The following is a 4384-nucleotide window of genomic DNA, read 5'->3' on the forward strand; positions in this document are numbered from 1 at the left end:
GTTCTCTGCTGCTCTTTGAACATTTTTTGACAAACCTGGAGGGACTCTGCTTGGAAGAAAAATATTTACAAGATAACTTTTGATGAGGAAATGATAAAGTAGGCTGACTTTATTGCTTTGAATAATGACCCTTCAGTTAATCTTTGTTTTCCAAGTGAGTATAACCTTCCTCCAAGTGCCACATTGTGTTCCTTAGTACTCCATGGTCTTCAACTTCAATAAATCTCAAAATAAGAGACTAGAGTCATGTGCTCGCTTTGGCAGCACATATACTAAAATTGGAACGGTACAGAGGAGATTAGCATGGCCCATGCAGAAGGATGACACACAAATTCATGAAGCGTTCCATATTTTTTAATCAATGCAATAAAGAGTTGGTTCTTTGAGAAAATCAACAAGATAGACAAACCCTTGTCCAAACTTACCAAAGAGCAGAGCATGAACATGCAAATTAACAAAATCAGAAATGAAAAGGGGGACATAACAATGGACTCTGAGGAAATTCAGAGAATAATCAAGTCATACTTTGAAAACCTGTACTCCACAAAATTTGAAAATTTAAAGAAAATGGATGACTTCCTGGATAGCTATCACTTGCCAACATTAAATCAAGAACAGATAAACAATTTAAATAGACCTATAACCCCTATGGAAATAGAAGCAGTCATCAAAAGTCTCCCAACCAAAAAAGCCCAGGTCCAGATGGCCTCAGTGCAGAATTCTACCAGAAATTCAAAGAACAGCTTATACCAATTATTCTCAAAGTATTCCACACAATAGAAGCAGAAGGGTCTTTGCCAAATTCTTTCTACGAGGCTTCAATAACCTTGATCCCTAAGCCACACAAAGACACAACTAAGAAAGAGAACTTCAGACCAATATACCTCATGAACATTGATGCAAAAATACTCAATAAAATACTGGCAAATCGGATCCAAAAGCATATCAAAATAATCATTCACCACGATCAAGTAGGTTTCATCCCAGGGATGCAGTGATGGTTCAACATACAAAAATCCATCAATGTAATCCACCATATAAACAAGCTAAAAAACAAAAATCACATAATCATCTCACTAGATGCTGAAAAGGCCTTTGACAAAATCCAACACCCCTTCATGATAAAGGTATTGGAGAGATCTGGGATAACAGGAACATACCTAAACATAATAAAAGCTATATACAGTAAGCCAAGAGCCAAAATCAATCTGGACAGAAACTCAATGTAATTCCTCTAAAATCAGTAACAAAACAAGGCTGTCCACTCTCTCCCTACCTTTTCAATATTGTACTTGAGGTTCTAGCCAGAGCCATACGACAACAAAAGGAGATCAAGGGGATACAAATTGGGAAGGAAGAGGTCAAACTTTCACTATTTGCAGATGATATGATAGTTTACATAAATGACCCAAAGAACTCTACCAGGGAACTCTTACAGCTGGTTAACACATTCAGCAAAGTGGCAGGCTACAAGATCAACTCAGGAAAATCAGTAGCCCTACTATATACAGATGATAAAAGGGCTGAAAAAGAAATCAAAGAAACATCACCCTTTACAATAGCCACAAACAACATAAAATACCTTGGGGTAATGCTAACCAAACAAGTGAAAGACCTGTACCACAAGAACTTTGAGTCTTTAAAGAAAGACATTAGAAGACATAAGAAAATGGAAAGCTCTCCCATGTCCTTGGATAGGTAGGATCAATGTAGTAAAAATGGCAATCCTGCCAATAGCAATCCACAGATTCAGCAATCCTCATTAAAATACGCACATTCTTCACAGACCTGGAAAGAACAATAATCCATTTTGTATGGAAAAACAAAAGACCCAGGATAGCCAAAATAATCCTGTTCAACAAGGCAATGTCCAGAGGCATCACCATCCCTGACTTCAAGCTCTATTATAGAGCTATAGTCCTGAAAACAGCTTGGTATTGGCACAAAAATAGACAGGTAGACCAATGGAATTAAATTGAAAACCCTGATATTAACCCACACATGTATGAACAGCTGATCTTTGACAAAGAAGCTAAAAATATACAATGGAAAAAGAAAGCATCTTCAACAAATGGTGCTGGCATAACTGGAGGCTGGCATGTAGAAGAATGTGGATTGATCCATGTTTATCACGATGTACAAAACTTAAGTCCAAATGGATCAAAGACCTCAACATAAATCCAGCCACACTGAACCTCTTAGAGGAGAAAGTGGGTGGTACCCTTAAAAGAATTGGTACAGGAGACAGCTTCCTGAACATAACACCAGTAGCACAGACAGTGAGATCAACAATTAATAAATGGGACCTCCTGAAACTGAGAAGCTTCTGTAAGGCAAAGGACACAGTCAGCAAGACAAAAAGGCAGCCCACAGAATGGGAAAAATATTCACTAACCCCACATCTGACAGAGGTCTGATCTCCAAAATTTACAAAGAACTCAAGAAGCAAGTCTCCAAAATACCAAAAGATCCAATTAAAAAATGGGCTACAGAACTAAGTAGAGAATTTCCAATAGAGGAGTCTAAAAGGGCTGAGAGGCACTTGAGAAAGTGCTCAACATCCTTAGCCATCCGGGAAATGCAAATCAAAACAACTCTGAGATACCATCTCACTCCTGTTAGAATGGCTAAAATAAAAAACATCAAAGACAATTTATGCTGGAGAGGATGTGGTGAAAGGGGAACACTCCTCCACTGCTGGTGGGAGTGTCTACTTGTACAGCCACTTTGGAAATCAGTATGGAGTTTCCTCAGTAAAATGGGAATAAACCTACCACAAGACCCAGCAACCCCACTCTTAGGCATATATCCAAAAGATGCCCATTCATAAAGCAAGGATGTCTGTTCCACTATGTTCATAGCAGCATTATTTGTAATAGCCAGAACTTGGAAGCAACCCAGATGCCCCTCAACTGAAGAGTGGATAGTGAAAAAAACAATGGAATCCTGAGATTTGCAGGCAAATGGATGGCACTAGAAGAAACCATCCTGAGCGAGGTAATATAGTCACAAAAAGAGAAACATGGCATGTACTCTCCCATATATGGATTTTAGACATAGATCTGGTGAGTGCCAGCCTACAATCCCATGGCCAGAGAGTCTGGGAAACAGAACCTTCATTCAGTGGTTGGTGGAAGTAGAGGCAGACTCCCACAGCTAAGTACTGACCTGACTGAACTCAATAAATCCAGTGACTGAGAGGGAGGCCGGATGACTGAAGGGATTAAGGCTGGGCTGGTTTAACCCCCAGAAACAGATGACCTGACAAGGGTTAGCTCTTGAATCCCAGACTGATGCCTGGGAATCCAGCATGGGACTGATCAACACCCCCTGAATGGGGGTGTCACTGAGGAGGCCTAGGTAATCTATTGAGCCTTAGGTAGAAGATCAGTATTTATCCTGCGTATACAAATGGACTTTGGACTCCCATCCAACAATGAGAGATGCACTCTCACCCTGAACTCTTGGGGGAGAGTCTAGGCCCTGCCCTGAATGAAATGACAGACTATGGACACCCCCATGGAGGGTCTCACCCTCCCTGGGGAAATGAGGGTAAATTGGGGGCGCTGGTGTGAGGGCACGGGAGGAGGGGAGGGAAATGGAGAGGTACCTGGAATTGACATGTGAAACAACCTTGTTTCTAATTTAAATTTAAAAATAAAAATATATAAAAAGAGATCAGAGTCATACTAGTGCCTGTTTTATAGTTCATGAATTCTCTTTTCCCTCCAATAATGCCTCTGGTTTTCTGTCTGTCTGTCTGCCTGCCTGTCTGTCTGTCTCCCTCTTTGTGTATACAGTGCTCTCTGTCTCCAGGAGTCAAATCTCCATATACCATCCCAAGTACCTTTGACACTCACTGCTACCTCATATTCTGAGCTTGATTTTAGCCAAAACACAGACAAGCAATTCTGCATATTTAATGTTTGGTATCTGCCCTTTGTTGAATGGCATTCAGATCTGCCACTTATTACTAAATAAAATATGGTATTTTAGATTCTAAAAAAATAAAGGAATTGGGTGGGACAGTAATAAGAGACTGAAAGAACACAAACATTGTATTAAAACAAGAATATGATTCTAATTTAACTATGGTAACTCAGTGTTCTGTAAATGAATTATTTCTCCATTCTTCAGAAGCAATCTTTGTTTCCCATGTCTTATCTCTAGGAAGCAAGATCCTAAATCCAGTTTTTCTGTGCTGAGGATCACTGTCTACTTATTTTTGCCACAAATCACAGTGAAAACACCAATCCAATTCTGAGCAACCTGTTTTCCTTGTTGTTTCTTTAAGAGTCACACACAGCAGGTGTGTGTGCTCTTTCCAACTGGGAAATCCTAAAGAGAAGCTAACAAGTTTGTGTCCTCTGTCCACACCAGTGGT

The 4384-nt window shown here is 39.9% G+C and overlaps 1 non-coding gene across 1 annotated transcript; it reads left to right on the forward strand.

The window, feature by feature from the left end:
* The first annotated feature begins 248 nt into the window (after nucleotides 1-248).
* On the forward strand, nucleotides 249-355 carry LOC121142105. The gene has a single exon (XR_005879113.1). It is a non-coding gene; the product is annotated as a U6 spliceosomal RNA (small nuclear RNA).
* The last annotated feature ends 4029 nt before the right edge of the window (nucleotides 356-4384 follow it).

Source organism: Mesocricetus auratus, unplaced genomic scaffold, assembly GCF_017639785.1.
Source record: "Mesocricetus auratus isolate SY011 unplaced genomic scaffold, BCM_Maur_2.0 Super-Scaffold_100008, whole genome shotgun sequence".
In the NCBI taxonomy this organism is placed as follows: Eukaryota; Metazoa; Chordata; class Mammalia; order Rodentia; family Cricetidae; genus Mesocricetus; species Mesocricetus auratus.